Source organism: Mastacembelus armatus, chromosome 3 (genome assembly GCF_900324485.2).
Source record: "Mastacembelus armatus chromosome 3, fMasArm1.2, whole genome shotgun sequence".
NCBI classification, from domain to species: domain Eukaryota; kingdom Metazoa; phylum Chordata; class Actinopteri; order Synbranchiformes; family Mastacembelidae; genus Mastacembelus; species Mastacembelus armatus.
The window spans coordinates 24075741-24088640 of record NC_046635.1 but is presented as its reverse complement, the minus strand read 5'-3'; the positions used below and the strand labels follow the sequence as shown (position 1 = coordinate 24088640).

The window sequence follows — 12900 nt, the reverse complement described above, 5'->3', positions numbered from 1 at the left end:
GGAAGAAGATGGCAAATAAATTATATTTAGTCCATTGCTTAGGTCTTACTGTTTACACACATCATATTGTTAAATAATTTATGGAGTTCATTTCAGCTAATGCAAACACTAAAGAACTTACAGCACAGCACAGGAAATAAAAGAACCCCAGAAAGCGTGTCTCAGGAGAAGTGTGTACCCCTGAACATCCAACAGAAACCAGGATGGTGGATTCAAAATAGACCCCAGAAACATCTCAAGCATCTTAAAGTAACCTGACAGAACTGCAAAACTGCATTCTAGTCTTTGAAATGAGCAGGAAAAGACAAAACTAACATCAATAGTCCACATTAATGCACATCTTCAACAGAGTTTGGCAAAAAAAATCTTTCTCTCAGACTCGTCCCTGACTTTTGGCTGCTGTGTTTAGCCTCACGTGTCATCTGGCTCAACAACACATGATGGCACCAGAGATTGTTGTTCTTTCCCCTGAACATCAGTGATGAAATTAGTGTGTGAAATGTGCTGGTTTGAAAGGTTTAGTTTCAAAAGTAGTACCATCCTCTGTGTACAGCTTAAACTAAAGAAACCTTCCCAGACAAATGTTGTTCTATGTTTTTTAAGAACTGCATACTTTGTTTTCCTTGTCAATTTTAGCATTTTATACTTCGTTTTACACTCAGTCATGCTTCATAATTGCCTTCCTTTGGTGGAGAGGGTGTAAAGGAAACTATACCTTTTTAAAGAAATTAAGGACTTTGTGTCATTTTTCAATCTAAGCATCTAATCTTCAGAGTGCAAAAACATTTTCTTCTCTATATGTGAACTGTACAATGCTCAATCTTGCCTGTAGGCATCTAACTAACCAATCAGCTTCAGACTCGCAGCAGAATTATCTGAGCATGCCTAATAGCTGGGCTGTTTTGAGTGTTGAGACCAGGCTTTTGTGACAGTCACACAATGTTGGTTTTCATAAGAGATTCTAACTTTATTTCAGAAAATTGTCTTGGATGTCTTTGCATCAAACAGTCATTCCAACAGCACAGATTAAACTCAGTGTTTGCAAATCAGAAAATGATAAAAGGCAGTGAAGTAGAGAATCAAATGCACATCAACTAAACAGCAGGTACTTTTATGTGTCCAACTGCATTATTGCAGCTCACCTTGACCTCTGACCTCTGCAGAGAGAAGGCGTCATGATTTCCCTACAAGCTGCCATAATTACTGGTTTCCAAAACATACTTTTCATCTTTCAGTGTGTTTATTCTGGTACAAATCGCTTTTGACCTTAGACATTTCTGAGGAGTTTGCATGTTCTCCACGTGTCACCTTTCCCACAATCTATATTGTTAGAAATATGCTTTCACTACTTCTTCATTATTCAGCTGATTAATTCTCCCAGCAGCAGAAGCAGCAGCTTTCAATGATCACGCTGCATTTTCTTCAGGAAATGCACAGTCGAGTTTAATTTTGTTTGTTTTTAATGTCTTAAAAAACTTTTCATGCTTCAATTTCTTAATCTAGTTTTAATACTTCTTCCTTTATGTCTGGACTGCAGCACTGGAACAATCAGGGCTTCAACAGATCCAAACCAGATCTTCTCAGCTGGTGTAGAAACATGAACCTGTGGCCTCACAGTCACAAGCCACCTTCTCCCTCCTTCAGGCAAAGGCTAAAAAAATATCAGTGAATCAGTTATTACAGTGAGCCTGTGTTTGGGTTGAAGCACACTCACATGCTGCTGTGTGTTAGCCTGCTGAAAAGACTGGTATGACCACTGTTTTAGATTCCTGTGATTACATCCCAGGTTTGTACTATTCTTATAGACTGGTGTTACACCATGAGCCATAGTGTTGGTCTGCCAACATATAGACCAATCCTATTTACACATAGTCAGTGAAAACGCACATGCATGTACCCTACACATTTGTTTTCATTCCTCATGTGTTTAAAATGATTTGGAAACATGCATTAGCCCTAACCTTTACAATAACCCTAAAATCCACTCATTTACGTTTTGAGGACCTGTTTGTGTCCCTACAATGTGAATGTGTGAAACACATTTATGTCCCCACAGCATGAGGAGCAGCAGCAGCAGCAGCCCACACCCACAGACACGCAGACGCAGCGACACGCACACTCTGCTGGGAGGAGCCAAACCTCTGCTGCTCTCACTTTGCCAGTTTCCTACTGTAAATATAACGGGACTGTCTGCGTGTGTCTGCCCGCGACACTTGGACAAAAACTCCCCGTATTGCCAAAAGCCTCCGGTGAGCAGCGAGGTAAGTGGAGCGAACACACACACACACACACACACACACACATGCCATTTTTATGAGAGAAAGTGTGTTTACTGTCTGTCCAGTCTACAGACAGAGGGAGGGGACCTGATACACTTCATATAGGCTACCGCGACTGAAACTTTGGCTTTTTTATCCTAATCAGTTGAAAGTAATGACAGAATTAGTTGTGTGCATGCAGAGTAACGTGTTGTTGTTGTGACTGTGTGTTTTCCGGTACAGGAAGTGATAAGATGTGCGTTGATGGAGAGCTTTATAAAACTTTGATTAACTCAGCTTTCTGTTTAACCTTCCTCCTGCTCCATACTTTAACCTGCTGTGGCAAACACCAAGTGGAACTTGTTTTTATGTTTGTTTCTAAACGACACCACCAAGGGTTGCAGTTGAAGCACTAACATCGAGCGCCATAAAATAGCTACAATATAATTCAGTCGTCATATTGTGGACAAACTGTCTAAAAGAGCAACAAACAAACATCCACTGGCTGAATCACAGAATGTCTGGTTTCTGTATAAGTGGAACACAATGGCTCAGTGACTTACAGCAAATAAGACAAACAAACATGTCTTGCAATAGTGTATTTATTGTTGGTTTTACAAGTGTGATAAAAACACACAGATCAAGCTTCTTTCTAGTCGTTGTCACTTGCCAGTTCCCAGTGGGGTCTTTTTGTGTGGAGTTCGCATGATCGCCCCTGTGCCTGCATGGATTTTCTCTGGTTTCCTCCCTGAGTCCACAGATATGCAGTTTGGGGTCAGGTTAATTGGTGACTCTAAATTGCCTGTAGGTGTCAATGTGAGTGCCTGTCTCTGTTTGTCGGCCCTGTGATGGACACGTGATCTGTCCGGGTTGTATCCTGCCTCTTGCCCAGTATCAACTGGGTCTGGCTCCAGCGCACTGCCACCCTGGTAGAGAATGGATGGATGTGTATGAGGATCTCCCTCAGCCAGCTCAGAGCTGTGTTTAATGACAGTGTGAAGATGCTCTGGTCTGCTCACCTAACTTAGCGTCACCTGAGGAATTCTCAACTAGTCAGTAGCTAATTTTGGAATAAATTGATTTATTTATTCATTATTTTCTTTTGAGTTTTGCAACTCCTTAGTTCAGACTAGCCATTTGTGAAATGTCTTCCAGCTTCTTTTAATCCAGCTTCAATATTGATTTGTTGACAGCACGATTGTGCTTCAGGAGATTTGGGGATTGTCACAGCCAGTAAACCCAAGCCCAAGTTTCAAAATGTCACTGATGCAGGATTAATGTTTTTTTAATAGTCAGCGTTGTAACTGTGGAGCCCAGAAGGGCATGCTGCAGTGCATCAGAAATGTTGGCCTGTGAGCCAATCGCTAAACTAATATTACAACATTCCTTTGTCTCTGGTTAGGCTTGATAGGAATGTCTATGGAAAAGACCCTTTGCTAAATAACACACTGTCTAAGCAGTCTAATCCACAGAGCACCGTCGTACATCATTTGGAGAACTGTTCTTTAAATGTCAGTTTGCCTGGTGAACAGACAGAACATACCCTGCTCTGTAACTCATGCCCTTGTGATGCTATTCTGCTCTTTGTTTTCATATTTCATTAGCAGGGCTGGCAGCATGAGGCATCACCTTCAATTATTCTCCCTGTCAGCAGAGTGACAGTGAGTGTCTGCTGGCTTTACAGGGGACAGGTAATCAGGCCATGGTTCCACTGTGACACTGTCAGAGTGCGGAAACCACAGTGGACATATGGAAGGAAAGGTCTGTTCCATCTTCAGGCAGTTACATCCAACAAGGCTTAGATATGCTGGATAGTGTCTTCTCTGGAGCACATATACTTCCATTTTGTTGAAGCACTATACAATATGTTATTTTTCTTCTTTTAGACATTAGTCCACTTATCATGGCAATGTCATTAGGGATTTTGGATCTTTATCAATACCTCTGCCAAGTTTAGCAGATATGCAGCTTTATTGTATACAGTGGAGGATAAGACAAAGACTCTTTTCACCAGCTAGTGGTAAAGCTAGTCTCTGGAGAATTTTGTAGCTAAAGACCCAAATATTTTCCTCAAGGGTTGGTGGAGACCCAAAATAGAGCTAAAAGAAAAGTAAATGTTGGATTTGCATCATTAAGTGACCAATGACTTTTACTTGAAGTAAGCACTACTACTAATACTTAAGTTGCTTAGTGCATAGTCATGTCATTTAGGACTGGCGTCATAAAATATTTTAGCTAAAGACAGAAATTGCTTGTTTTTAACCCTCATGGGCAAATATTTATTCAGGTTTCCTGTGTTATGGTTATACAATTATCTGGATCATTTTATAGCTATCCAGATAATTTAATAATCCTGGATTATGACTAAAAACCAGAACATCTTGTTGGAAAATGCATTAAAATTTAAATGTGGCTAACTCACATACACTTGATCAAATTAGAACGTTTTGGTGTTTAAATGCTCTGAAGTACATCATTTCAATAAGAAATGCTGTTCATTGCAACAGTCATGCACATAATGTTCTGATTACTGTAAATCTAATTTAGATGTAGGTTTCTAGTGTTTACATTTGTAGGTCAGGCTTTGCAGAGAAGGATGTGACATATTATAAACATTTCTGCCACAATGAAACACCCTCAAAAAATGAATTATCATCTACAACTGATATTGTTTCATGAGAATGCCAGTCAAAACTTCACGGTGCCCTAATGTAATATTGATGGAAACATTTCTGGGATTCTTTTTCATTTAATCAAATGCACATGGTCTTTGTTCTAGAGAAAAGTGATTACATGAGTATACGTTTATTAGTACAATTTTTTTTTTTTTTTGAGTGTATGAGTTGAGTTTTTTGGCATTCTGGTTACTAATAGGGCTGAGAGTTTATGACGCCACTCACAAACTTAGTTTAGGCTGACGGATGTTTTGTTAATGTAAAGTTGGTTGGAGGTTGACAGAGGTTTTTGCTGAAATTCTGACAAGTACATAAACAAAAGTGTGAAGAAATCCTGATATTACAGAATAGGAAATATTAAATACGTATTAAGAAAAATCTGACTTGACCTTCACAACCAGACAGGATCAGAACCCAGCAGGTCAGCATCTACTGTTAGTAGAACTGTGTTAAAGGAGAGGTCAGTGTTTGTGGTGTTACCCGTAAGATAAAGGACTACAGCTTGTAGTTTGTGACCACACATTACGTTATTGAGTTTTTTTACAAGGGATGTAATTTTTGTAGGCTAAAACTTAAATTTCCTTACAGTATATTCAGTGTGATTTCCTTTCCTTCCTATTTTTTACATGATTTCTGTCTGTCTTCCTTTTGGCATCTTTATCTGCCTCACATAGATACTTATAAAAGATTCCTGTAATTTACATTGCAAATGTTAAAATATATCACTGCTGTACATTATACCTTCCTTGTGTTGTTGTTTTATTTTTTTAATTGAGTAGATATAAATAAAATACAACAAGAGGGGCTTAGGGTGGGGAGGGTTGACAATGTCAACATCCCATGTAAAGAAGAGGGTCATAGAGTGTGAATGATCCCCAGAGGAGAAGTTGGCTCCCAGATGATGCCTAAACAATCTGCTTTATCATCTCTCAAATACCTCATCTTTCCAACATGAATATATTCCACTAAATCCAGCACCCATTCTATGTGGGTGGGTGAGTGATTTCCATCTCTCTATTAAAGTAGGAAAGGCTTGAGTGGACCGGACAGCTTAGCAGTTCTTGGTGGAAATAGACAAGGGCTGATTACTGGGCGTAATACAGTGGATAGAGAATTAAAGACAGACCTTTGAAAAATAAAAAGACTTGGAAAAGCCGAATCATCTGTAGCAATGGTGCCTGTTTACATCTGTCACACTTAGGGTCCATATTTGGTTTAATCTGAGCCAGTCTTGCTTTAGTGCTGGACACATGATGTATAAGTTTGAACTGAATTAAACTGTGATTGACACAGATAGAGGAGGAAGAAATTTTGGCTTAAACTTCGTCCCACCCATCATTTACAAACTTTAGGTAAGGCTCCCAGTTCTGCTCAGCTACGGAATCTGGACAGGGAGAGCAGCTTTCAAGGCAATCATAAAGCACAGACTCAGCTCCCTTGTTATTGACATCGGTTTCTAGGATGGCGCCAAGTTGTGTTTGAGGAGGATGTTGCTGGATCTGTGCAAAATTTTTCCTCACAAATTTGGAAATCTGTTTATGCAGAATTCACCTTAAAACAATATAGAAAACCTAAGTGTAATAGCTCTGCTTTGCCTGATTTGCCTTGTTACCTGGAAAAGTAGTAAGCAACTTCAACTGAAGTAGCACTAAAGCACTTTCACATTGTTTTAGATTTTGCGTTGGTGCTCGCTGCTTTTGCTCACTTTCCATTTCCCAGTGATCATGATATTTTTTTCCCCCCTCAAACTTTGGTTATGTGCAACAATTCTCCATCATATCAGTCAAGTATAGTAAACGAAAAAAGCAGACAGTATTTCTCACAGGAAGTGAGAAAATCTTACTTTTCTTACTGTTTTAAATGGACACATATTGTAAAACCTGTAGCAGTAACATGACAACTCGCCCACTTTGTGCGGCTGCATGGAGTCCACGTGTTCGTCAGTGGCATTTCCTTTTGCTCCTAGTTTCCCTAATGATAGAATATTTGGGGCCTTGTGGTAAACAGAAATAGCAACACTTCTGAAGGACAGTCATGTTGAAGAAATAGAGACAGCACTGTGTGTGTGTGTGTGTGTATGTGTGTGTGTGTGCTTGTGTTTTATTGAGAGGCTATTTTGAGGCCTCCATGACTGACTGACTGACTGACTTCGTTTTTTCTAGTGAGTTATGTAGTTGGCTAATACAGGCTGCTCTTGTGTGGATTAATGCATTTCTTTTCCTAATTGGCTATGGTGATGCCTGGTTAAACCAATGACATGTGTCACAAAGAGCAGAGGTCAGAGGTTTAGCTGACTCTTCTTGCTGTAGAAGCATGTTGAGTGCTTGTTAGCTGTCGGTGCTGATGCAAATGTCCAGACTTTAATGGGATTATGGACCAGCACAGGCCCATTCTGCTTCTGTCTACTGCATTAAAATTTTCAAATTAAAATTTTTATGACACACATGGAATATCTTTTTTTGATGAGATTATACAGACATCATATCCTTTTCGGATAGTTTCATCACACTCGGTAGTATGGCTTCATTCATTACAGATGAATCTCACACAGACAGTTATGTGGTGTGACTGTCTGTTTTCAACGTGAGAAGTTGAAGAGGTGAATTACTGCTTTAATGTAGCCTCCAGTATAAAAGACATCCTTTCCCAACCAGACCAGAGTTGCAGCTAGTCTAACAGAGTTTTCATCAGCCTCTATTTCCATTTGATCTGATATCTTACCTAAAAACTATTTTAATATTTTTTTCCCATTCAACCCTGGGGTCTTTCTGTGTGGTGTTTGCATGTTCTCCCTGTGTCTGTGTTGGTTTTCTCCGGGTATTGCAGTTTGCTCCCACAGTCCAAAGACATGCAGTTTGGGGTTTAGTTAATTAGTGCCTCTAAATGTGTGTAGGTGTGATAGCTAGTGTGAGTGTTTGTCTCTATGTGTCGACCTTGTGATGGACTGGTGATCTGCAGAAGAGCGAAGGTGTATTTATTGTGTTAAGCAATACCTTCCTGCTGTAAAGGTTTTGGTTGGTCTCCTCCTCTGTTCTCTTACTGTGGTTTCTGAAAGCACTCCTAATCTCCTGAACTGTTCCTGCAGGGTCACCCCAGTAATCAGGCTTGAGCTGGGACTTCCAAACCAGCCAAACCTCTGGCTGCCTGCCGTCTGACCGCTGGGCCACACGCCCACACGTTTGATGCTAAATATGCCGCAGAGGAGCTCAGAAATTACACTCAATAAATACAGAAATCAAATATAACAATTTCCAAATATTAGCCTTGTAATCTACTTTCCTGCACTCGTATAAAACTGCCTTTGTTACTCACAGTAAATAGGTTTCCCTCAGCCTTGCCAACTTAAACAGTAATGTTGGGTCAATGGCAGCGTGGTTTGGCTTAATTAAACTCAGTGTTGATTTGGAGAGACAGGGTCCAGACCAGCGAGTGGTTTGGGTCTGCTCAGAGTCCTGACACCGTTCTTAATGGTGCCAACACTTCATTAATGCTGGCTGCACATGAAGACCCTCTCACTCTGCTGAGTTGAGGACTAGGTTAGACCAGCAACTTCCACACACTGTTTAACGTCGAATACTTCTGACTGTGAGAACTAATAAATGTGAAAATATTATAAAAATACATACCTCATTGTAACCAATCTTACTTATTAAACTACCTCAACTTCCCCAAGATCAATTATCCTGAATTAATTATAATAAATAAAAGGCCATATTTTGCTTTGGTTTTACATTATGAAGGTTTGCACAGATTCAGATTCAGTTTACTGCTAATGTGATTTCCCAGACTTGTTTTTTGGGAGAAAAAAAAAAAAAAAAAACAGCTTGCCTGACGTGTGCATGAAGCTGATTAGCTGCCCTGGGCTTTATGTGATATTCACACCAGTTTTTTTTTTTTTTTTTTTTTAACAGTAAGAACAAACAGTTTGGTGATTTGCTGAATACAAACTTAAGTCATTTTGGGTTGTTGTAGCCTGGTGTTACTTTCCAACAGAAGCACCCAGTGTGATATAACACATAGCTTTCAGCAATTATTCACCCTGGTCTCAGGTGACCCAGAAGCTGATCAAGTGATTCCAGCTGTAATATGTTTTCTCATGAAAACTATTTAGTGGAAGAGAAATAACTTTGAATCATTACACAACTTAACTTAAATTCTATCTAATGAAAAGGTTTTGTTAACATTTACTGCATTTAGAGGTACTCATTCAGTAAATGCATCTCTATACATGATGAGACGAAGGCTTTATTCTGATTAAGATGTTTTGTGATCCATGCTCTGCCCGTAGGGCTGATCCTATCAGTTAAACACTGAACAGCTTGAATAGTGGCTGATAGAAGTTGTTCCTTTTTCTTATTAACAACAGAATCTGTTGTTGTAAAAAAACATATATCGAAACTACTCTGGCAGCACTGCACTTTAAAACAGCAATCTCAGTATGTTATGAGCTCTCATTTTAATAACTAAATGAATAACTTACACTTGAGTCTTGGAGCCTTCTCTTATAGGTGTGTGCTTCTCTTTGCATGTTAGAAGAATCCATGTCAAACACTACAAATGTAAGTGGTGAACCTTAAACTTCCAGAAGTAGTGCCAGCTGTTTGAAACACAACCTACTATATGTTAGTTCATCTCCACGTCCCACTCACACTTACAGTATTATCACAAAGAGCTTTACTAGCACACTTACTTCATGGTCTTCCAGTCACATAACGAGTCACATAAGGAGCCATTTTTGTTACAGTACTTCTGTGCTGATGTGTGCTGTAACTTGTACTGTATAATGATGCAAACTGAACTGTACTTGTCCTATATATACACCTGCCTGAAAAGGAGTCCAGTTTACTCAGTAATGTGAAAAAGAGAACCAGATGCAAGTGTTGGAAAATGTGTGGATGTGTGCTTAGGGGGGAGTCAGGGGGTGGGGGATTGCCTAGAGGACCCTCATGATAATGACCTCAGATTTACTTACCATCGCTTCACAACATTAAAAGGAAGATTTTACTTTGCTGAAAGCACAGAATTTCAATGAGAGCAAGAACAAACAAAAAAGTTAAAGAATTCATTATAATATCATTTTGTAGATCAAAAGATTAGGCTGAGTATAGAGATATTCTGCTGTGATGGAGTTACAGTTGTGCTCATAAATCTACAAACCCCTAGCACAATTCGAGAAATACTGGCCATTTTTAAAAGATACAAATGATCACACAGAAAACCTTTCTTTATAAGGACCTTTGTAAGTCCATCAGAACTTTAAGTCCATCTGCACCTGACCTTTATAAGGTCAGGTACCTGTCACTCCAGGTAGGAGCAAAAAATGAGCCAAAAGCTAAAAGTAAATTGATTTAATCCTTCAAACAGACTTTTTTTTTTTTTTTAGCAGAAATGAGTTGTGAAATGAAATTCACTTTTTAGGTTGATGTGGCCAAACAATTGCTTTTGTTTTTACACATGCAGTGGTTCCAGAGCAATGTAATGTCCATTTGTTAGGAGCAGAAATATTGTGTTTGGAGTCTTTCTGGCAACCTGATGATTGAAAGTCCTACCCACTCCAACTAATAAAAACACCATGAGAACAGCCAGCGTGCAGCAAAATATTAAAGATCTGAAAAATATAAAGAGATGCTAAAAAGCTCAATAAAGCTGAGGGGAGCTGCTGATTTGGGTGATAATTCTCAGATTTATCACTATATGCAACTCCTTTCATTTTGTTTTTATATTGTCATTTTATGCGATGAGTTTAATAGCATAATGTTTAGCACTGGCCTGCTATTAGCAGTGCACATTACAAAATGTAGTTCTTTGATTAGATGTTTCTTGCTGGAATGCACCTTGGAATAATTAATGGGTTGTATTGTACCTTTTACTTTTTTATCAAAAAAAGATCTATTTTCTAAGGCACTTGTTAATAGTTTTTATTGCTGATTCAACTGGGAGAGCTTCATGCCCATCAAAGTTGAAATGTGTTTAGGGGTCTTTTACATGGAATTGTTTGGGAGCAGTTGTGGTTATATATATATATATATTTTTTGCTTTTATTGTCTTAGCAGAGTTGGAGACTCCTGTTAAACATATCATAGTCTACATGCTACATGTAATATGTAGACTGCTAAAACAGTCAAGCTGATCCTGCAGGAGAACATGATAATGTTAGTGAACCAAAAAGGACAAGTATTGTTTCAGTGTTGAACATTCATTCTGAGACCAATTAGTGTTTTTTTAATGAGAACTGTAAAGAAGGAGAAACATTTTAAAGGGCAGCTTGCGTTTCAATCTGTGTTGCAGGCATGACATCAGCGTCTCCGTGTTGAGACAGGAAAATCTTATCCCACTACCACTGTCATAAAAGCAACACAATAATGAAATGACATCACAGTGGGTCAGTAATTAAATTAACAGACCGCTGTCTTGGAGTTTTTACAAGGCTGAGAGACTGTGAGTAACACTGCAGCCTGCAGGAGAATAGGGTGTTAGTGCATGGAGCCCTGTGGGTGCAGGCCTGTCGAGTGTGAAATTCACAAATTAATTATCATCTTCTTGTTGTTGTAGTATGAATGTATTTTTATTGTGTTGTTATGATGCTTTATAAATGTACACTGCCTTGACTCTACATGCGTTCCCTTCCTGCAGTGACTTAACACCGTAGCATAGCATCAGTTTGCTAACTGACTGAGGAGTTGGGTGGTTTGGCAGATGACAAGTTAAGCCATCTAATCTGCCTGGCCTTCAGCCTGGCATTAAACGGCTGGGCTGCTGGTGGAGAGAGATGAGTTTAATTATTACATTTCAGGCAAAAACTCATTAGCCCAGTGACCTGGAAAACAGCAGAAGCCAGTGTCGATGTTCAGCCTGCATGATACAGAGGTTTACAGTCACCCACAGTCAGTTAGCCCGGCTGACTGTGGGTGATGAACTAATCACAGCCCGTGCTCCTGCCATGTCTGACAGCAGACAGCAGCAGCACTTGCTTTACTTGCTCCTGTCTTGCTATACAAGACATGTTTCCGTCTCAGCAGGCCACAGAAAAGGGTGAGCTGGAACATTATTAGACTGACTTTACTGAAGTTCAGGTTTTGTCATTGGGCAGATTTACTTAATTGACACATTTGCAAATTTCATTATTGATCCTTTAAAGTAGCTGTCACCTTATTATGTTTTTACATAACTTGTCATTCTCTTTTGTTATATCAGAGAAAACTCATAAGCACAGCTGTGCATGTGACAAGGGTCGTACTGTAAACAGGGAAGTATTAAACACTTCAGCCAGTAAAGAAGCCTGATCTTGCTCCACTTCCCTTGGGGAGCAGGTCCACTACATAGCCCGCCTGTTTACCATGTATAAATTCCTGCAAGAACTTTTTACAAAAACTCCATTTATGACAACTTCAAAGAATGTCCGGGCTTGCCGGGAGTGGGAGAAAAAAATCTTTAGATCAGTCCGACTTGTTATGCCTTCAGCAAGAGAGCCTCTCTTTCTTCAATGCCAATAAGCTGCTAGAGAACGAAGGATGAGATTGAGCAAAAAAGAAAGTGGAGAGCAAAGAGATGAGCAAAGCTGCAGGGAAGGTAAGGATTCGAATAAGGAATGTAATCTGCATCATCAGCCCTTAAAACTTTTGCAAACAGTGATGAAACAGAAACTCTTTCATCTTCTAACAAATGGCCGTGCATCTCTCCATGGTTGTTTCCAGACTGACAACCAGGATCAGCTCCTTACTTTTCCAAACCAAAATCGTTTTCGCTCTTGCTCATATCAGAGACGGTGTTTGAATGATTCTACTAGTAGCAGGAGGTTTACCTAGTGGTGCATGCTGGGTAGCAGCAGTTTGAAGCCTCATTGATTCACTGTTGGAGTGAGTAGAGCAGAGGTCAGGATGAGGTCTGCACAATTAGAGATGAGCACATGGTCTTTAATGAGGAGAAGGGATGAAAGGGTTGCCAATTACTTTATGCTGCTTTGGACT

General features: G+C 39.5%; 1 protein-coding gene across 1 annotated transcript in view; it reads left to right on the top strand.

Moving 5' to 3' along the window:
- Nucleotides 1–2128: 2128 nt before the first annotated feature.
- LOC113122748 (myocyte-specific enhancer factor 2A-like) overlaps nucleotides 2129–12900 on the top strand; it is a 35101-nt gene continuing 24329 nt past the window's right edge. Inside the window, exon 1 of the mRNA XM_026294285.1 lies at nucleotides 2129–2261. The gene's annotated coding sequence lies outside the window, so the exon portion shown is untranslated. The remainder of the gene's footprint in view (nucleotides 2262–12900) is intronic.